General features: G+C 44.2%; 1 protein-coding gene across 1 annotated transcript in view; it reads right to left on the bottom strand.

The window, feature by feature from the left end:
• HERC2 (HECT and RLD domain containing E3 ubiquitin protein ligase 2) overlaps positions 1-23,131 on the bottom strand; it is a 3,346,202-nt gene that overhangs the window by 224,135 nt on the left and 3,098,936 nt on the right. The gene's annotated exons all lie outside the window — the stretch shown is intronic.

Below are 23,131 nucleotides of genomic sequence, written 5' to 3'. Positions count from 1 at the left end.
AAATTATTCACTCACAACTAACAGATTTCTTCGAGAAAACCCATGTTCTTCATCCATGTCAAACCGGTTTTCGCTCTTCACACTCCACAGAACTATCTCTACTAGGACTTATGTCAACCATACACTACTACCATGATCATCAGAAATCTACTATTCTAATCTCTCTCGACCTGTCTGCAGCCTTTGACACTATCGATCATTCCCTTCTTCTCTCCAGATTAAAAGACTGCGGTATTACAGGTTGTGCCCTTTCTTGGTTCATATCCTATTTTCACGAACGATGCTCCAAAGTTCAAGCAAAAAATGAAACTGCTTCCACCATACCACAAACATTCGGAATCCCACAAGGTTCAATCTTATCTCCTTTACTCTTCAACATATTTCTATCTCCGCTTCTTACTTTGGCGCAATCTATAGGATTTACAATCTACGCTTATGCCGACGACATACAACTCCTTCACCCAATCAATACTACTAACATTTTAGACATAACAGAAATAAATAATAAATTAAACATCATAAGTGACTGGTTATATTTAAACAAACTCTCACTTAATATTGATAAATCTTGCGGGCTTCTTCTTCCTATCAAAACATCTGAATCATTATTAGGAACAATCTCAATCAAATCTCTACCATTACAAATGCTAACTAAAATAAAACTCCTTGGTGTTATCTTCGATAGAGAGCTTTCTTTTCACGACCACATAAGTTCGATCGTAAAAATCTGCTTTTTTAAACTTCGTATTATTCGATCACTCTGTCCTATCCTAGATACTGACTCAATCAACATCTTGACTCATTCCCTAGTCATTTCCCACCTAGACTACTGTAACTCCCTCCTTAACGGACTCCCTCAAAAAGAACTACGACGACTGCAATTAATACAAAATTCTGCAATAAAATTAATATACATAAAAGGTAAATTTGAACATGTTACTCCTCTTCTTAAAGAGGCCCATTGGCTCCCCATCACTCATCGCATCACTTACAAAATCATCTTACTTTCCTTTAAAATTAAACTTTTCCATCAACCACTATTCCTTGATAAACTACTAATTCCACAATGTTCCCCTCGTACTTTAAGATCCACTGACCAAAAACTCCTTTTTATTCCTTCCTTAAAATAATTCTATTACACCTGAAAAACCAATTTTGCAGTAACTGCACCCACACTATGGAACTCTCTCCCACAATATTTACGGGACGAACAAAATCTAATCAAATTCAAGACTGGCTTAAAGACTTTCTTATTTCAAGATGCTTTCGATTGAACCTAAATCACTCTTTTTCATCTCTCAAGTCTTTCTCTGTTTTGTTTCTCTCTCTCCCTTTTTCTGCCTCTTACTGCGAGTAAGTACTTGCCTCAACAATGCTACCCTATCCCTCACGTTCTATCCCCTCCCCACTTCCTCCTTCTTTACTAAATTATGTAATTTCTCCCCTCCTTCCCTTATTTTCCTCACCTTCCAGTTTGTCTAGTCTATGTCATTTACGTTCACTTTATTTTATAACATTTTTAGCCTCTACAAAACATTGTTAACCGGCCAGACATTTGCTTGATGGTCGGGATATTAAAAACTAATAAACTTGGAAACTTGGTACAACGTGCTGAGACCTCACCACCTTCGGAACATCACACTATTTCCGGCGCTTATCTGAACATTCGTTTGGTTAGGAACAAAGCCCAATTGGTCAAAGACTGGCTCGAAGAAACCCACCTACATATCCTACTCTTAACTGAAACATGGCTAACTTTCGATCTGGATGCTATCAAAGGTGATCTACTACCTCCAAATTACAAAATTATTCCTCTCTCTCCTTCAATGATCACCTCAACTCTTTGATAAAAAAATGCTTTTTTTGTCTTCATATGTTGAGGAAAGTGAGATCCTGCTTTCATCATTCTCACTTTGTCGTCCTCATTCAATCTACCATCCTCTCTAGACTGGACTACTGCAATTCCATCTATATAAGCCTATCTAAGAAAAACCTCCATAGACTTCAGCTAATTCAGAACGCCGTGGCCAAGCTTATTTTCGCAAAAGGCAAGTTCGATCATGTCTCCCCACTCCTCTCCAAGCTTCACTGGCTCCCAGTATACTCCAGAGTCCTTTTTTTTTTTTTTTTTGAAATATATTTTATTGAGCAAATCAAGAAAAAACACAGAACACAACAAAAGGCAGCCGTGCCAAAAGAGCAATAAGACATCACGGCAAACCCTAAGTACAAGGCATCAACTAAGAATACAACAGTCACACAGTGCCATAAAGAATCAAGTGCTCAGAAAAGATTTTACAAATATCACCCCAAAGATACCCAACCTACCCACTCAGCCCCCCCCCCATGTGGATGGCACAACAAGAAGAATGATGTCAGAAAAAACACAGGTATGTATGAGTGAGTGAGGAAACAAGCAACAAGCGCCAGAGAGCAGAATAGAATAGAAAGAAAGAGGTGCTGTCCCCCATATCCTATGAGTTAAGCAGTAAACTCCTAGAACGGTGCGGCAAAGCCGTCCAATAAGCCTCCCAAATCTCCTGGAAACAATCCCAACTACGGGGAACCTTACCGGACACAGCCCGGCGCTCCAGCAAGGCCAATTCAAAGAGTGAACGTTGCCATTGTACCACCGTTGGGATAGCCTGCTCCCGCCAGCACACTAAAAATCGCCCGTTTGGCCAGTAAGAAAGCTTTCTGGACAAACAAACGGTGCCCTCTGGGCAGAGATCCATCCCATCCAGGACATAAAAAAGAGCAATCAAAGGAGAACAAACTGGCAAATTCGGCAGGAACGAACGAAGATAAGACCAAACCCGAGACCAAAACCGCTGTATACAGGAGCAGGTCCAAAACATATGCCCCAACGTGGCTCCAGGAGAGGCACACTTAGGGCAAGTATCCTTGTCAGCGAAACCCGCTCGAAAGGCTCAAACTGGTGAAATGAAAGCTCTATGCAACAACTTATATTCCTGCTCCCAATGAATCATACTCCAAGAAACAGCCGCAATGCTGCCAAAACCATAGAAAAGCACATCCGGCGAGATGTCACTCTGCATGTCCTGGCTCTAGGCGCGTGCCAAGTGACCAGTCTGAGTATCAGGACACAAGGTCAGTAAGGTCGAGATATAATAGCTCAACTTAGGGGCCACCGGTTCCCATAAAGCCAGACACCGACCCAAGCGATCAGCACTGTGAGCTGTCACCCCCAATGTGTCTAGGCCGGAGATATAATGACGCACCTGAAAGTACCCGAACATATCAACAGTGTCAAGGTCGGATAAGGACTGAAGTTCCGAGGGGGGTAAGCAGGCACCCCTGCTCATGTAGAAGGTCCCCCACTCTTTTAATGCCTCTGGCATACCAAATACTAAAAGTGCGAGTCTCCGAACCCGGAGTAAAATCCAGATTTCCTACCAAGGGAAGAAACGGTGTCTCACCAGAGTTCAAAGAAAACTTCCTACACAAGAGTTTCCATCCCCAGCGCATATAGGCCCAAACAACATGAGTCCATATAGGCAGGGGCAAACGGATAGAAGGAGCATGAAGGAGAATACAACTCCGCCACCGGTCCCAACAAATCCTTTTCTAGTGGATAATTTAGGGCAACCGAACTTTCAAGACACCAATCACGGAGAACCCTCAGCCCACAGGCCAAATTATAAAGCTGAAGATCAAGCAGACCAAATCCACCCATAGAGAGAGGTAACATTAACACATGAAGTGGTAGGCGAGGCCTTCTGCCACCCCACAAAAAGGTCCGCATCGCTTTATACAAAACATCCAAATCCCTACATTTCAGCCATAAGGGTAAGGTCTGTAGAAGATACAACCATCAAGGCACCAGCATCATATTATACAAATAGATATGCCCGGACAAAGAGAGAGGGAGTGCACCCCAAAGACGTAGGAGCTCAACCGTTTTTTTAAGTAAGGGCCCCATATTAGCCTCATACAACTGATTCAGAGCTGAAGGTACATAGACCCCTAAATATTTAACCTGGAGAGGTGTCGCTCTCAGTGGAAAAATAGGCCACACTGCATCGATATCAAGATGTAAAGCCATAGCCTCCGATTTAGAGACATTAAGCTTCAATCCAGAGAGCTCCCCAAAACTATGAAAGAGATCCAATAAAGGACCTAGAACCTTCTTCGGGTCTGTAAGGATAACCATAATGTCGTCAGCAAAAGCCATGCAGCGGATCGACGAGCCGCCCACTGCCACCCCTGAGAGATCCGGATGATGCCGAAGCCGGATCAATAAAGGCTCCAAAAAAACAAAATGTATAAAAGTGGGGACAACGGGCAACCCTACCTAGTCCCCCTCTCCAGTCGAAATACTGAGGAGGGAAACCATTAACTAGCACCGCTGCCGCCGGGTTGGAATACAAGGTTCGTAAGGCCTGCATGAAGAACCCCGAGATCCCATATCTAGCCAATAACGGAAAAAGAAAGGCTCATTCGACCCGATCAAATGCCTTCTCCGAGTCAAAACTAATGACCAGAGAAGGAATTCGATGGTAGTCACAATGTACCATAGCCAACAAAAGTTTACATACATTATGTCCCGCCTGCCTGCCCGACACAAAACCGACCTGATCCTCCTGTCTCAAGGTGGGTAAATAAGGAGCCAGGCGGTCTGCTAACAATTTGGCCAGTATTTTTAAGTCCACATTAATAAGGGAAATAGGGCGGTAGGACTCGCCCAGGGCTATGGTCCTTTCCCAGCTTAGGCAGAACTGTAATAAGAGCCTGATTAGCCAGCTCGGGAAAGGAGCCATGTTCAATGGCCTGATTAAAATAGCGACAAAGTGGGTCCACAATGTAGCCACTAAGAAGCCTGAAAAATTCACCACTGAACCCATCGGGTCCTGGAGATTTACCCAGGGGAAGCCTCTTCACAACACCTAGAACCTCTTCCCGAGAAATAGGGAGGTTCAAAACCTCACTAGCGGCAGCCGGCAAGATGGGTAATGCCAGAAAATTAAGGAAGTCCTCAATCAACTGAGCCTTATCCACGACCTCTGCCGTGTATAGTGTTTGATAATATTGAACAAAAAGGGCCTCCAGCTGCGATTGCTGAGTCACAAGCTGTCCCGGAGCAGAGCGCAGGGAAGAGATCAAAGTAGGACCTCTCCAACCCTTAGTCAAATTGGCAAGCATTCGGCCAGGCCTATTACCAAACCTATGAAATTTATATTTGGAATGAAATAAAGAATTACGCGCCCGCTCATGCAATAAGGTATTGAAAGCCGTCTGGGCAGTATAAAAGTCATGCCGATGTTGTGTGGTGAGAGAACGAATAAACAACTGATGGCTGAGTTTAACCTTCCGTTCCAAATCCAAAATCTTAGAAGCTAAAATCATACGCTTACGGGAGCTATATTCTATAATGGCCCCCCGCAACACCGCCTTAGCTGTACTCCAAAAAAGGTCCCCATCCTCCACATGCTCCCCATTGAATGAAACAAAATCTCTCCAGGACTTGATGAGAAAGGAGGAAAAATCGGGGTCATGATAAAGAGCTGCAGGAAATCTCCATCTATATCCACCCCCCTGATTCCACCCCACCCCCCCCTAGCAGCAGGTCAAGCCATATCGGAGCATGGTCCGAAATAGCCAAGGCCCCAATAGACGCCCCAGAGACACAGTGAAAAGAAGAACGGGAAAGGAGAGTATAGTCAATCCTAGCAGATGTGTAATGTACCTTAGAAATATGAGTGAAATCACGGTCCCCAGGATGTAGAGTACGCCACACATCCACCAGATCCAGGGTCTGTATAAAAGACTGCAGTCCATTATCAGATCTAGGGGAAGTGCGTGAAGACCCCCCAGAACAATCCAGACTGGAGTCAAGTACAGAATTAAAGTCCCCCAAAAGAACCAGAGGAGCAGAGAACTGAGATTGTAAAGGGAGAAGAGTACCCAAAAGCCTTTTGAAATAGGAACGCTGTGCACATTAGGAGCACCCACTGTTGATGGAGCATACCCTGAACCAACACATAGCATCCCTCTGGGTCAGAAATGACCTTGGTCATAGTAAAAGGTACAGACTTATGAATAAGAAGAGCCACCCCTGCCTTAGCTTTGGATGAGGAGGCATGATAACACTGACCAACCCACGAACGCTTGAGTTTAGCATGCTCAAGCGAAGAGAGTTTAGTCTCCTGTAAACCAGCAATGTCTGCCTGATGGCGGGCCAGACACTGAAGGATCTTTGCTCGTTTAACTGGGGAGTTTATCCCGGAAACATTCCATGAGACACAGCGAAGTCCCCTCTTAGCTCTCACGGGCACCTGCGGAAAGGATTAGCAAGCAGAATAAACAAAAACTGCTGCCAGGGCGCTCCAGCCCTCACCCTAGCAGACACACCACAAACACTCACTCACCCAAGAATCAAACACATCCACATCCCCCCCCCACAGGACCCCCCACCCCCAACCTTTCCCAACCTCCCCTTCCTCCACCCATCCCCCCCCTGAGTCAAATCAACCATCCACTATGCCAAACAGATCGAGGGTGCCCCCATGCCAATTAGCTCCCCCTCCCCCCCAATATGCAAACCCGGCATACTAGGAACCAAATAAACAGAACAGTGAAAAAAACCAAGAAACAGAACGGCAAATGTACAGGGTAACAGTAGGCAGACCTATGTTCCATGCCCAGAAATGCACAGGCTATGAAGATGCCAGCCTCGTGTCCCCTACATGTCTCCAGTCCCCCTTATGCCACCCGTGAAACATGAAACAAAACTCCCAGGCAGTAGGAGGGCAAGAGCCGGGAAAAACGAAGAACACATAGGCACAGTCCGCCGGGGCAACTCAGGCCAAGCCATCCGGGGACGGGAACCACTGCAGCCAATTGTGCCTGAGCCGCCTCACACGTGTCAAACACATGCGGCTGTCCCTGGTAAAGCACACGAAGCCTGGCCGGGAACTGTAGAGTAAAACGAACATTTCCCTGTCCATCAGCTTCTTGCAAACAGGAGAGAACCCTCTCCTGAGGGATTGCCACCTTGACAGAATAATCTTGGAAAACAAGGATCCTCTGATTCTGGAACATAAGATCTTTCTTCTTGAGGTAGGATTTCATAATCTGGTCTTTAATGGCAAAGTTAAGCAGGCGCAGGATGACAATGCGCGGTCTTGCAGCACCATCTACCTTCCTACCCAGCCGGTGGGCCCGCTCAATCCGCACAGGGCCTAAAGCAGCTGTATCCAAGAGATCAGACGAAAGCCACTTCTCCAGGACAGTAGCCAAAGTAGCATCAGGCACCACTTCAGGTATGCCCACGAGGCGCAAGTTGTTCCGTACGGGAGCGGTTCTCCAGATCATCAATCTTGTCCGTGCAAGCAGACACCTGGGAGCACAGCGTAGCAAGCTCACATTGCACTGCATTCAGAGAGTCCTCTGCTGAGCTCACCCGCTGTTCCACCTCCGTCACTCTGCTGTTAAACGCATGCACTGCTGTGGACAAAGTCGCTAAGGTCTCTGTAACCGTGTCTAATCTCGTGCCCAACGCTTGAGACCACTGCCGCTGTAATTTTGGACACCAGCGGTTCTAGTAACAGGGTCCGAGTCTCGGCCCCACCTGCCATTTTTTCCTCTGCTGAAGCCTGGGACCTTCCACGTGTCCCGTCCTTCTTAGCACTTTTGGTGGACATAACGGCTCCGTTTTTTTCAGACAAACTTGTCCATAAAGGGAAGCAAGGTCACTTGCTCCAAATCGGGTTCGCGAACCAAAGCAGAAAAATAGTTCAAAATAAGCAGAGGGAAGGAGAGCTACGGAGCTCAAGAAAAACACAGCTTCCCTGCTCACAGCATGGCCACGCCCCCTCCCCAGAGTCCTCTTTAAATCTGCTGCTTAGCCTTCAAGATCTACATGGCGTCCTTCTTCCCGTTATCCCATTCTTTTGGAATTCCTCTAAACCACATTCCACCAGACCCTCCCAAAAACTGAAACTATCATTCCCCTCTATAAAAGGTATATCCCGCGCAGGAAAACTTGGAACATCTCTCCCCTTTAGAACCACAGAACTCTGGAACATCTCTCTTCCCCACTCAGAAACTCAAGCTCCTTCCAATCCTTCCACAAACACTTTAAAACTTGGCTCTTTGCAAAAATCTAATCACCTCTCATTCTCCAGTATTCCGTCCCTCTCTATCCTCTTAGTCCCTCTCCTTTATCCTTCATTGTAGTTCCTTTCCTCTTAATTCTGTAAACCGTGCCGAGCTCTGCGCTTGCGGAGATGGCGCGGTATACAAACCCTAAGGTTTAGTTCAGTTTAGTTTAGCTCTATCAAGAAACTCAAAGAGAGGAGGTGGTTTAGCAATAATCCTCCGAGATCATTTTCAGTTTCACATCCTTGACTCTAAATTAAACAATGACCTGGAAATTCTCACTTGCAAGATATTCAAAGAGGACCTGTAAAGATAATTTGATCGCTACAGTACTTACACTACCCCTAAACAAATGGAACCTAGCTAAAGAACCTAGCTAAAGAAGATCTCTATGAATTCCCTCCTTACAAACACGGAATCCGGCCTACAATCTTCTAGCCGGTGATGTCAATCTTCACCTCGAGCAGGAAGAGAATTCCACGTTGCAGATCTACTTTCCTTCCTCACATCTCTAGCTTTTCCAAACCACCTCCGACTAAAACTCAAAGGAAAGGTCACCACTTAAATCTGATCACATTTCTTTCCAATGCTCCAACTACCCCCAGTGTAAGTTTTAAAGGTGTACCTGGGCTAATACCCCCTGGTCAGATTGCCTTCTATGCAATTTTGAATTACACTGGCCTCAAAGAACAACCCAAAAAGAAACCAAGGACCACTCATAAAGAGAAAAGGATATGGACAAGAGGACAACTAAACCCTGCAGAATTCTGGTCACACTATAGCTTAATATCCACCCTGACTTAGACCCAAATTTCATCCTAGGCTGGAAAAATTTCAGCAATCAGGTTCTAAACGACATTGCACCATTGAAAGCCTATAAGAAAAGACACCGTCTATCAGCTAGCTGGTTTGATGCAGATCTATTAGCAATAAACAAGAAGTACGTAAACTAGAAAGAATATGGTGTAAATCAGGAAAAGATAATGACAGATATTCTCGCAACCCTCCACCTCCCCGGGGTTGGCTTCTTTGCTAGCTATCTGAACTGAAGACCATGAGGAGTGGATGCGCCCTCTAGTGGAGCGGGAAGGCACACACATGCGTGGTGCAGCACCAGCAAACTTGAAATCTTCAATCAGTCACCCACATGTAGAGTATATGCTGCCTGCTTGTCCTGGAATAATATAGTATATCTTAGGTAACCTCCTTTCATTATATTACATGACCTTATGATTGTGATTTTATTCAAAAAAAATATTATTTCTAACTGTAGGTCACACATTTTATATAATGTTATGTTTTATGCTTTTCATGATAGCTGTTGCCTTCATTTTTTTACAGTATATTTTGATTTTATTAAAGAGGTTTCATTTTAACTATAGGCCATATATTTTATATGATATTATGTTTTATGTCTTTTATAATAGTTGTTATCTTCATTTTTTGCGGTATATTTTATACCTTATTTACCATGGTAAATAAGAGGGCACCTCTCATCACAAACCAACGTTTATGGGTGTTTCATGATTTATTATTACTTATTACAAATTGGCACCTCTTTAAACAGAGATTCACTTGTTGCTCCTGTGTCACGTTTTTCTGTTCTTGTTTTTTACCTCTATCTTTTATTAATACCAGACAGGTGAGGGAAGCCATAAAAGAAAAGAAGGACTCTTTCAAAAAATGGAAACACATGAAAACAACCCGAAGCATGGAAAAAAACATAAAGATGATCAGAAGAAATGTCACAAGGCGGTGAGGGAGGCCAAAAAGGACTATGAGGAAAAAAATAGCGCAAGAGGCCAAAAACTTTCAAACCCTTCTTTAGATACGTGAAAGGGAAAAAACCCACAAAGAGGCGGTGGGACCCCTGGACGACCAGGGAAGAAAAGGGTACATCAAAGAGGATAAACAAATTGCAGACAAACTAAATTCCTTCTTTGCGTCCGTCTTTACGGAGGAGGATACCGCACAAAAATACCAGAAGCAGTGAAAGTGTTTAGTGGAGTAATAGAAGACAGCCTCACCACAGTTGAAGTGGAGTTGGACCAGATATACTACCAGATGACAACACTTAAAAGTGACAAATCCCCTGGACAGATGGAATTCACCCCGAGAGTTTTAAAGGAATTGAAGGTTGAAATCGGAGAGCTATTGCAAAAACTTGCAATCTGACAATCCAGAATGGACAGATACCAGAAGACTGGAAGATAGCGAACGTCACGCCAATTTTCAAAAAAGGATCGAGAGGGGAACCGGGCAACTACAGACTGTGAGGCTTACGTCTGTCCCTGGAAAGATGGTGTTGAAGCACTGATCAAGGATAGCATAGTCCGGCACTAGATACACACGACTTGATGAAACCCAGTCAACATGGGTTCAGGAAAGGGAAATCATGGTTTAACGAATTTACTTCAATTTTTTGAGACCGTGAACATGCAAATTGATAGTGGAATGCCGGTGGACATAATATATTTGGACTTCCAGAAGGCGTTCGATAAAGTTCCACATGAAAGACTTCTCAGGAAACTACAAAGCCATGGAATAGAGGGAGATATACACAGGTGGATAGGCAAATGGCTGGAAAACAGAAAGCAGAGAGTGGGCATAAATGGGAAGTTCTCAGACTGGGAGAAAAGTGACTAGTGGTGTGCCCCCGGGCTCGGTTTCTTGGGCCGATCCTATTTAATATTTACATAAATGACCTGGAAGAAGGAGTATCCAGTGAGATCATTAAGTTTGCAAACGACACAAAGCTATAGCCGGGCAATCAATGATCGCAGGAGGATAGCGAGGAACTCCAGAGCGACTTGTATCAGTTAGAGAAATGGGCAGAGCAATTGCAGATGAAGTTCAACGTGGAGAAATGCAAAGTAATGCATTTAGGTAGCAAGAATAAGGAACACGAGTATAGAATGTCAGGCGCAACTTCTGGGTAAGAGCGAACAAGAAAAGGACCTGGGTGTACTGATAGATAGGACCTGAAGCCGTCGGCACAATGCGCGGCAGCGGCAAAGAAAGCAAACAGAATGTTAGGCATGATAAAGAAAGGAATCACGAGTAGATCGGAGAAAGTCATAATGCCGCTTTATAGAGCAATGTCAGGACCACACTTGGAATACTGTGTCCAACATTGGTCTCTTCCACCTAAAGAAGGATATAAAACTGCTGGAGAGGGTGCAGAGACGAGAACGAAGCTAATAAGAGGTATGGAGAACTTGGAATATGAGGAACGACTCAAGAAACTGGGACTGTTCTCCCTTGAGAAGAGGAGGCTGCGAGGGGACATGATCGAGACGTTCAAAATGCTGAAAGGCATCGATAAAATAGAGCAGAAAATAAATTATTTACATTGTCAAACACGACACGGACAAGAGGACATGGTTTTGAAGCTAAGGGGGGACAAGTCCAGGACAAATGCCAGGAAGTTCTGCTTTACACAGCAAGTGTAGACGCCTGGAATGCTCTCCCAAAGGAGGTTATTACGGAATCCACTGTGCTAGGATTCAAGGCAAATTAGATGCACATCTCCTTACGAGAGGCATAGAGGGATATGGGTGACTAAAACTACATCAGGTGTATACCTGACTGGGCCTCCGCGTTGTGCGGATCGCCGGACTCGATGGACCATGGGTCTGATCCGGAGATGGCAGTTCTTATGTTCTTAATATTTTGTTCACTGCATGTCTCTTTCCCTGTGTTTAGTATATACATTATTATCATTTTTTTATTTTGCACTGTGGTCCCCCAATATATATCTTTATGTCACATTATCACATTCTCTTCAGGCATGGCATGACAACACCATTACTTATTTCACTTAGCTTTTTAATTTTGTCTATATCATTTCAATATTGTATTTATATTTATTAGGACCCCTGACGAAGGCGTGTTGTCCGAAACATGGACCGTGTTGGGTCTCTTGGTTGGTAAAAGGTTTTTATATCACTGCATTTTAACCTTGGTACAATAAATTTTTGTCTGCATGTTTGGTTTTCCTGTTTTGGTGGTTTTCTTGCAGATTTGGTTGGATTTCTTCTTTTTTGTTGCTTGTCTAGAATGACTCACTTATTGCGCTGGAACCACATATTACCATACTTTTCCGCTCCATAAAACACACTTTTTCCACCCCCCAAAAAGGGGGTGGAAAGTAAGTGCGTCTTATGAAGCGAAGATACAAATTTAACCCTGCTGCTGCTGCCATTGCATATTTTTAAACTACACCCCCCGCCGCTGCTACATATTTTAACACCCCCTGCCGCAGCATATTTTTTTAAAAACACCCCCGCTGCCGCCGCTTATTTGAAACCCCCCCGCCCACTGCTGCAATTTTAATCCTGTCCGCCCGCTCGCTGCCGTCGTACCTGGTGGTCTAGCAAATTTCCTAGCCAGAAGCGCAGAGATCAAGAGCAAGCCCTCCGCGCTCCTGCCTGGGCCTGCGCCAATCTCCGAATGGCTGCAGTCAGCTCTCGCGGGACCTCGCGAGAACTGACTACAGCCATTCGGAGATCGGCGCGGGCCCAGGCAGGAGTGAATAGGACTTGCTTCTGATCTCTGCATTTCTGGCCTGTGCACCGCTGGCTGGGAAAGATGGGAGGAATTTAAAAAAGTACCGGGGGGTATGATTAAAGGTACGGGGGGATGATTAAAAAGGTACTGGGGGGTACATGGGGATGATTTATGGTACTGGGGGGCATGTGGTATGGGGGATGATTTAAGGTACTGAGAGAGAATAAAGCATGGATACATCCCGGTAAGTCCTGACATTAGCAAGCCAGGTGAAGGGGGATGGGATAAAGACAAAGATCACTTTTCTCTTTACAGAACAAACTGCCCTCACCCCCTGCAACTGAAATCTACCTTATCTGTCTCTGCAGATGATGGAAACAGTAGATTAACTATGGAAAGATATTTCACCATTAACTGAAGAGCATGCAAAGATGGAGAAATACGCTGTTTTATGAGTTCAATTAGCTACTGTAGAAATAAAAATGGAGAAAAAGCAACAGGTCCTGAGGCTGTGGGCTAGCTGTGGTTTTACACCAAGGCCCACCCAGCCAGATATCATAAAGAGATAAACAGACCATGGTCAGAAGACAGAATTCTCAGAAGAAAGAATTCATAAGAAATATCATCTAATAGAAAGTATCAGAGATGTTTAAAGTTGGGAGGGGGGCTTGTGCTCGGAAATACTAATATGGTGGGGAAACAGGCATTTTGGGGAAAAGGTAGGTTTTTACGGAAAACAGAGTGGACATATAACATGACGTAGATGAGAATAGCCAATAAATGAATGTAGTTAGGCAGTAATGCATAAGTAAATAGCCAATAAGGATATATCATGTGATGTAAACCAAAGTGGTGTTGGCCACTAAGAAATGTATAAAAACCAGGCCTTTAGAAGGGAGAGGTCAGAACAGACATCAGAGGACCTCTAGGCCTAGAGATCACCTTCTGTTACGCTATATACTAAATGATTTATTCCTGTAAGCTGTTATTGATTAGCTAAATAAATATATACTTATTGAAACCGGTATATAGTGTTCGAGGTCTCATTACCGAGGTAGGCCTGGACAGCGGCCTACATCAGTGGTGACCCCGACGTGAAAAAGGGAACATGCCCCTTTAGAGACCTCACTGGATTGCAGGCCTATACTCTGCTTGTCAGATTGCCTCTCCATTACTTTTGGCCAAAAGTGTGTTTCTGGGTTGCCTGCTTGTACTTATGCAGTGTCTCTACCTAAACTTCCTTATTTTCTTGCAGATTTGCTGTGTTATTTTACTTCCCCTTTTATGCGGTTTTTTCTTTCTTTTTCTAGTTTAAAGCCAGCAATGAAATGTGGTCTGTCTTAAACACTGCTTTCTCTTTTCTTACTAATCCTGTTTGTTTGTCGTTACGCAGGCCCTGTGGCGTCAACTTTGGACGATCCCGGACCCTGGAGCAGGAGTTCACGTCAATTCGGGTCCTGTATAGCACGTTGGGTAGTCAGTCGGACTGACCGGTGGTAGGGAGTCAATAGTTCATAGGTTTTAGGATATATTTGCTTGCGGACAGGTCGAGTAGTCCGCCGATAACTTAGATAGTCATTAGTTCATGGGTTTTAGTATATATATTTGCTTGCGGACGGGTCGAGTAGTCCGCCGATAGCTTAGGTAGTCAATAGCTTAGGTTTTAGTATATATTTGCTTACGGACGGGTCGAGTAGTCCACCGATAGCTTAGGTAGTCAATAGCTTAGGGTTTAAGATATTTTGCTTGTTGACGGGTCGTGTAGTCAGCCGATAGCTTAGTCAGTCAATAGTGCAGGGTGTAGTCGATATACGTACGTAGGTAATTAATAGTTGATCAATTACTGGCGGGTCGGGTAGCCGGTGTTTAGGTATAGTCTCAGCGGAGCTGTGTTGTCACCCACTAACACTTCCGTTATATGCCTTCTTTTTACTCTCCTTAAATTTTTCTTTTTTGGGTACAGACACTGATTCGATTGCTGGTTAAATTATTTTCTTTATTTCTTGTGGTCTTGGGCCAAGCCTGACATTTCCTCTGCTATATCAAACTATCACTGTTATGGTGTGACTGTTGAATCAGCTTTGACTGGTGGTTATGCTGTTTCTGTGGTCTCTGGCCACACCTGAGTTATTGCTACGAAGGTACCTGCTCTTCTGTGATCACATTGCATCATTTTGTAAGTATTCTTATTAGTTTTATTTTTAGACTCATTAGTTTGTACACTTTGTAGTTGGATATATTGTTTATCTCTCCCATGTTGCCTGCTCCTGCAGTCTCCCACCCCCTTCTTCTCCTGCTTCTCCGCTTTTGCTGCTAGCGTCTCAGTCCTCCCGTTTGTATCACTCTCTGACACTGGCAACTGCCCCTTTTCTCCCTAGCGTATACTCCTAACCCTTACCCTGTCTCTCTACCTCCCTTTGCACACCAAGTGCAATGGCAGGCAGATCGCACTTTTACAACACATACTGGTCGTTACTCCCCTGTCCCGTGGGCCACTATCTCTCAGGCATTAGATGGTATCTGTGAAACTATTCAACAGCAATGCACCCCGTTCCCCACCTTCCCCCACTTTCCAGGAAACTGTGCTTAAGTAGTGTTTTTGTCTCGGAGCCCGCTGTGTCTGATTTCTCCCCCTGCTCTTGCTGACCTTAGGAATCCCCTTGTCTTATACTTCTCTGGCTGCCAGTGCTAGCCAGAGTTATTTGTCTTGTGCCCCTAGCCCTAGCTTCTCTTTCTCTTGTCTGTTACCTCTTGATCTTCTGTTAAGCTGTTACGCTGTTGCTTAGACAATCCTGTTCCTCCTTTTGCCCCCATATTTCCTACCATTGTTGAGCCGAAAGTATACACCTCTTCTCTGCATTGTGCTTTGTGTTACATAGCCCTTCTGATGTCACCATACTGCTTGCTTATGACGTTGATTTCATGGACATACCATCCTACCTTGCCCAGCTTTCTTTATTTACGCTTGATATGTTGTCTTTATGGATTTTATTAGTGTAAATAGTATTATCATGTGTGGCCACTATTTTGTATGGGTTTTGGCTTATTCGTTCTGTTTTTCTGGGTTTATTTCTTTGCTACTAACAAGAGGGGTCTTCTAGCCTTGGCATAGCTCTGAGTCTGTGTTTTACTGTAATATTTTCAGCTTGTCATGCTGTCTACAGGCTTCCTTTATTCTTCCGTTTATGCTAGCTGTCGCTTGTGTACTGACCTGTGTAACATATGGCGCTTTGTGAGACAGCGAAAGCATTGCTCTCGTGAGTTTTTGTTTCCTGTTCTTTTGTGGTCACGAACCAGAGAGAAAAAAAAAAAAAAAATTGGGGGGGTGAGGGGGATGAGAGTGAATGAGACTGAAAGAGGAAGTATATATTTTAACTGTGTTTCAATGTTACCATAAGCTTTCATTAAACAATTATTTATTTCATATAAGTTTGCTGGATTAGAAAGGATTGTTTTTGAGAAAGAGAAGAACAAAATTACAGAAATGATTTGGATCACTATCGTTTTCAATAGAAAGTGTTATGTTAGATTGGCAATGAAGGGAATATATAGAGATAGTGTACGTAAATAGGAAGGATTCGTGACAAGTGATTATGTCTAACCAAATAACTGACAGGCATTAAGTATAACTGACAATGTAAAAATAAACACACCCTTTATCTTTCTAGGTCTGGGATTTTTATTATGGGCGTTTCCCATCACCTCACTTTTTCCCATTACTAACGATCATTTGTTTTCTAGAGTTAGGAAAAACTACAGTGCACTTGCTAATACTCTAAATAGGAAAAAATTATACAAGAGGGGCACTACCTTGATATTTGCTAGCAATTAATGTCTGTCTATTTTTCAACTTGTCAACTGTGTCAACTTCAGTGTTTATGGAAATACGAGTGGATTTCCATTTATGAGCGCTCACTATAATTACCAATATAATGAAAGAAGATTTAATTTTTTTACTACTCACCACAACGATTTCAAACCTTATTCTTTGTCTGTGATCAAAGTTTAAGAAATGAGTTATGCTTCTTCTTCTTTTTTCCGTTACACAAACATACCGAGCTACTTCCTGGTTGATGTTTCTATGTTTAAGGACACTGGGAAATGTAGTGCTCTATTTCTTTAACTTGAAATTATCAGTTGCTATTTTCTTTTTGTTTTTTCATTATTCATGTCTCTACAATAACTGGAACATATTGCATAGGGTTCTTATGATCCGCTTCTATCCCAAATGGTAATATTAATTGATGTTGTGCTAACATACCGAAGTGAGAATAACTTCTGCTTTTTATTTCTTAAGTCCTAAGACAAGTTTTTGAGTGTTTCAACATGTTAACCCATTAAAGGTTGTTCACTTCTTGTTAGGAAAATTATTTGTCTAGCTTTAAGCAATGTGTATTGTTCTGTTTGGTTTTTTCCCTTAATGTAATATATTATGAGCTAAACAACTATGACTTTGCTAGATTTCCAGTTACGAGTACTCAATATAAGTAGCAATATAAAAGGGAAACTATTGTTCCTTTACTTATCATAACAGTTTCGGACAAAAAACAAGCTTCTAGCAGTCTTTCTCTCTCTGCCTTTTCTTGGAACTTGTAAAAGAAATGTTACTTCTTCTTTTTCTTACATATTCTCTGATACACACAGAAATACTTTTTGGTTTAACACAATGCAATTAGCGTTTGGAAAAAAAAAAAAAAAAAATGGTTCTAACTGTTGTTTAAGAACTTTTCTAATAAGTTGGTGAAGGAAATATCCAGTCCTATTGATTGGAATTCAAAATACTGTAGTTTAGGTTTTTTGCTGATTGACATTCAGAATATTAGTGAAAGAAACAAAATTGAACCCATGATTTGATAGAATCCCATGGGAAGGACATTTCTCCCATAAATCCTATTTTATTGTAATTTTTAGGGTTTATCCTCTTTATTTTAGTATGTTTCAATATAACCTATGTGTTAATATGTTTAAGGCTATAGCTTAGCCATCCTTTTGCTTGGGTTTGACTCTTTGCTAATTCATATTTATGTTTAGCATATTACTCCTGTCCTTTGAACATCATATGCCATTGTAACTTTAACTCCCTTAGGCTGACAAATATAATTCAGCCAATACATATATTAGACCTTAGCCTATCTGAATTAAAGCAGATAAGTTTTTGTTTTCTTTTGTATGTCATCTTTTAACGCTGTACTTATCCTGTTAGTAATATTGCTCAGGTATTGTTGGAAACAAGTTAAATGATATATACAGTACAGATATTTTTGCCTTATTAATTATGGATCACTTCACAAAGACAATTGCCTATCAGAGGAAGCTGTATGCTACATGAGAATCCTGTTTACATCCTTTTAATGTCTATTAATGACTTATTTGCATAATTATGGACTAATGCTATTTGAAATATCATCGCTGGAAGAAAGATTTTCGACCGTATGAAACCCCGATGACGGATGAGCCCACAAGAAGGATCTTGCTACCGGAGAAGAAACTGGATAAATGCCTAGACTTACCAGCAAAGACTTCCTGACTGTTGCTACCAAAGACGGGATGACCTTTATGACCTTGAACTTCTACAGCTTTAATTATGGACTTATTAATTTGCACTTTAACACTTTTATGGACTCATGCAGTATTAGTACATATATATATTTTCATGTGTTGATAATTATTTCTAACAGCCCTATTGCAAGATTCATGTGTTTTTCTAGTTTGTGACTTTATGCATTTTCATCCTGTTTTGACTCCCACAATAGCTCCCTAGTTATTTTCCCCTCCAGTTGGATTCTTTCCATTCCCTTTCTTGCTGCTAAGCTGAGGAGAACAGCAGTGAAGAAGAAGTGATGAGCCCAGCTGAAGGATGATGACGTAAGATTTGATGTGGTTACCTGGACTTTCACCCCTGGCGTCTGGACCCAGCCGAGTCTGCACCGATCCCAGCTGTTTTGGAAGAGCATGGAAATAATCTAACTTGTTAATTTATCCCTCCATCCCTTTTGGATGTAGTATGCTCATAACAGGATGAAGCCATAAAGAGATAATATATTAAAATGTATCAGGTTAAATTATGAACCCCTGCAGATGCCTGGTTGCCCGAACTATCCCAAATGTTGAAATAGAGACCCCTACACAGACCCATACACAACATTTTTGATAATCTTGATTTGGCTGATTTTAATGTACCTCCCTATGAAACACCAGCAGCTGATTTCCCCTCCCACGAGTCACCACTTATCCCCACTACATCAGTAATCTATGCTGATGTTTCCAACACAGCAGTCTAACCCTAAAGGTATAAGTCATTTATTTGAAGCTTAAATGCCCTATAATTTCTGCTTCGCACAATATCTAAATCATTGACTGCTTAGCCTAGTATTATATGCAATAAGTACACTGCAACATGTTATATTGCTCTGTCCTCGGTAGCGTAGTAAGGGTGGGCACTTGTCTCTTTCCTTTACCATATGCAGTTCCTAGCACATAGCCCTGGGCCCATAATGTACAGTTTCTGATACAAACTAACTCCTCACCGAATGAACAGGGGTCAAAGCCACCTGGAGGGGCTTTGAAGAGGGGATGAGAGAGAATAAAGCATGGATACATCCCGGTAAGTCCTGACATTAGCAAGCCAGGTGAAGGGGGATGGGATAAAGACAAAGATCACTTTTCTCTTTACAGAACAAACTGCCCTCACCCCCTGCAACTGAAATTTACCTTATCTGTCTCTGCAGATGATGGAAACAGTAGATTAACTATGGAAAGATATTTCACCATTAACTGAAGAGCATGCAAAGATGGAGAAATACGCTGTTTTATGAGTTCAATTAGCTACTGTAGAAATAAAAATAGAGAAAAAGCAACAGGTCCTGAGGCTGTGGGCAAGCTGTGGTTTTACACCAAGGCCCACCCAGCCAGATATCATAAAGAGATAAACAGACCATGGTCAGAAGACAGAATTCTCAGAAGAAAGAATTCATAAGAAATATCATCTAATAGAAAGTATCAGAGATGTTTAAAGTTGGGAGGGGGGCTTGTGCTCGGAAATACTAATATGGTGGGGAAACAGGCATTTCGGGGAAAAGGTAGGTTTTTACGGAAAACAGAGTGGACATATAACATGACGTAGATGAGAATAGCCAATAAATGAATGTAGTTAGGCAGTAATGCATAAGTAAATACCCAATAAGGATATATCATGTGATGTAAACCAACGTGGTGTTGGCCACTAAGAAATGTATAAAAACCAGGCCTTTAGAAGGGAGAGGTCAGAACAGACATCAGAGGACCTCTAGGCCTAGAGATCACCTTCTGTTACGCTATATACTAAATGATTTATTCCTGTAAGCTGTTATTGATTAGCTAAATAAATACAGTGGTGCCTCACACAACGGACGCCTCGCACAGCGCACGCTGCGCACAACGAACTTTATGTCTTGATTCGTACAACGAACTTCGTTTCACACAACGAAGTCGCCCGAGCTGCATCCTTCTGCGCAGGCACTGCGCTTAACTGCCCTCTCTCCGCCTGGCTCCCTCTTGCCCCCCCGACTCCCCGACACGATCGGGGCAAAAAGGAGCCCAAGCCCTCTTGCCCCGCCGATTCCCCAACTCCCCGACAATATCGGGCCAGGAGGGAGCCCAAGTCCTCCTGGCCACGGCGACCCCCTAACCCCACCCTGCACTACATTACGGGCAGGAGGGATCCCAGGCCCTCCTGCCCTCGACGCAAACCCCCCTCCCCCCAACGACCGCCCCCCCAGCCGACCCGCGACCCCCCTGGCCGACCCCCACGACACCCCCAACCCCCTTCCCCGTACCTTTCTGTAGTTGGCCGGACAGACGGGAGCCAAACCCGCCTGTCCGGCAGGCAGCCAACGACGGAATGAGGCCGGATTGGCCCATCCGTCCCAAAGCTCCGCCTACTGGTGGGGCCTAAGGCGCCTGGGCCAATCAGAATAGGCCCGGGAGCCTTAGGTCCCTCCTGGGGGCGGGGCCTGAGGCACATGGGCCCAACCCGACCATGTGCCTCAGGCCCTGCCCCCAGGAGGGACCTAAGGCTCCCGGGCCTATTCTAATTGGCCCAGGCGCCTTAGGCCCCACCAGTAGGCGGAGCTTTGGGACGGATGGGCCAATCCGGCCTCATTCCGTCGATGGCTGCCTGCCGGACAGGCGGGTTTGGCTCCCGTCTGTCCGGCCAACTACAGAAAGGTACGGGGAAGGGGGTTGGGGGTGTCGTGGGGGTCGGCCAGGGGGGTCGCGGGTCGGCTGGGGGGGCGGTCGGAGGTTCTTGGGGGGGGCGGTCGTTGGGGGGGGGGGGTTTGCGTCGAGGGCAGGAGGGCCTGGGATCCCTCCTGCCCGTAATGTAGTGCAGGATGGGGTTAGGGGGTCGCCGTGGCCAGGAGGACTTGGGCTCCCTCCTGGCCCGATATTGTCGGGGAGTTGGGGAATCGGCGGGGCAAGAGGGCTTGGGCTCCCTTTTGCCCCGATCGTGTCGGGGAGTCGGGGGGCAAGAGGGCTTGAGCTCCCTCTTGCCCCGATCATGTCGGGGAGTCGGGGGGGCAAGAGGGCTTGAGCTCCCTCTTGCCCCGATCGTGTCGGGGAGTCGGGGGAGGGGCAAGAGGACTTGAGCTCCCTCTTGCCCCGATCGTGTCGGGGAGTCGGGGGGGCAAGAGGGCTTGAGCTCCCTCTTGCCCCGATCGTGTCGGGGAGTCGGGGGGGCAAGAGGGCTTGAGCTCCCTCTTGCCCCGATCGTGTCGGGGAGTGGGGGGGCAAGAGGGCTTGAGCTCCCTCTTGCCCCGATCGTGTTGGGGGTGCCAGGGACCACACGGAGTCACCCACCGTACCACCCGATTCGGGTAAGCGCAGGTATCGGTGGGTGGCTTATTTGCGGGGGGGTGCCTTATTTTACATTTTTTTCTAAAAAGGGGGGGCTGTCTTATTTGATGGCCCTGCCTTATCATCGGGGAAACACGGTAGAAAAAAAAAAAAAATGAACAGTTAAGTCCCAGTTTTTGCCGCTGAGACTCTGCCCTCTCTCACTGTAAAATTAGACTCTACTTAGTCTGTCTTTAAATTTAAAAAATGTGTGTTGTTTTAAAAAACAATTATGTTTTTAGATGTATCTAAATAAAAATAATAACCAAAAATTTATCTTTTTTTATGTCATCTTAGCATATTTTATGCTACAGAACGAATTATTTTTTTTAACATGTATTGTTATGGGAAAACGCGTTTCACATAACGAACTTTTCGCATAACAAACTTGCTCCTGGAACGAATTAAGTTCGTTGTGTGAGGCACCACTGTATATACTTATTGAAACCGGTATATAGTGTTCGAGGTCTCATTACCGAGGTAGGCCTGGACAGCGGCCTACATCAGTACTGGGGGGCATGTGGTTGTATGGGGGGGATGATTTATGGTACTGGCGGCACATGGAGGTATGGGGGATGATTTAAGGTACATGGGGGATGATTTAAGGTACTAGGGGCATGTATGGGGATGGGGGGATGATTTAAGGTATATGGGGGATGATTTAAAGTACTGGGGCACGTGGGGGTATGGGAGGATGATTTAAGGTACTGGGGGATGCCACTAGGCCTGCCTGCTTGTCACTAGGCCACTAGGCCTGCCTGCTTGTCACTAGGCCACTAGGCCTGCCTACCTACCTGTCACTAGGCCACTAGACTTGCCTGCCCGCCTGTCACTAGGCCTGCCTGCTCTGTGCCCTGCCCCGGCCTACCAATAGACCACCAGAGGGGGGTGGCAGGGTACAGAGCCTGGCAGGGAGGGGGGGGGGGCAGGATGCAGAGCCTGGCAGGGAGAATTTGGTTCAGAATGGTTTTTTTTCTTGTTTTCCTCCTCTATATCTAGGGTGTGTCTTATGGAACGAAAAATACGGTAAATTCATATTAGTAAATCAAGTCCATAGTTTGCCATTTGAGATTATATAATGAGTCAAATATGTTTAAAAGCTTTAAAAATGGAAAAAAATGGTGTTCCTATCTGGGTCAATATATCGCATTAATAACTGAAAAGTAATGCAACTGCCTCTGTTTTTCTTTCCAAGAAGTACACATGGCAACACTGTGCTAGTTCTTGTAAAACTCATATATCAACATTTCTGAACCTGCAGTTGGGTCACAGAGAGAGGAAAGACATGTACATTTTGTCATGGCAGATGAGGAAAACATGTCTGTGAGAGAATGGCAGAGGTGTGTGATTTAATTCTGTATTCAATTTGGAAAGAGCGGTAATGGAACTCTTGAAATGTTACAGCAAGCATATGGTGGTAAACCAAACAATTACCTGTGACCTAACAATGAAGACTACGGCAGTCCAACTGCAAGTTCAGAAACACTGATGTAAAAGTATGAGATTTAGAAGAACCAGCCCAGAGTTGCCACGTCTACTTGGAAAAAAAACAGAGGCAGTCTCATTACTTTTCAAGCAGCTCTCATATACTGGTTCTGTAAGTTATCAAAATGGAAGAAATTTACTTCAA

The sequence above is a fragment of the Geotrypetes seraphini genome, chromosome 6 (assembly GCF_902459505.1).
Source record: "Geotrypetes seraphini chromosome 6, aGeoSer1.1, whole genome shotgun sequence".
NCBI lineage: Eukaryota > Metazoa > Chordata > Amphibia > Gymnophiona > Dermophiidae > Geotrypetes > Geotrypetes seraphini.
This window is presented reverse-complemented; position numbering and strand designations above follow the sequence as displayed.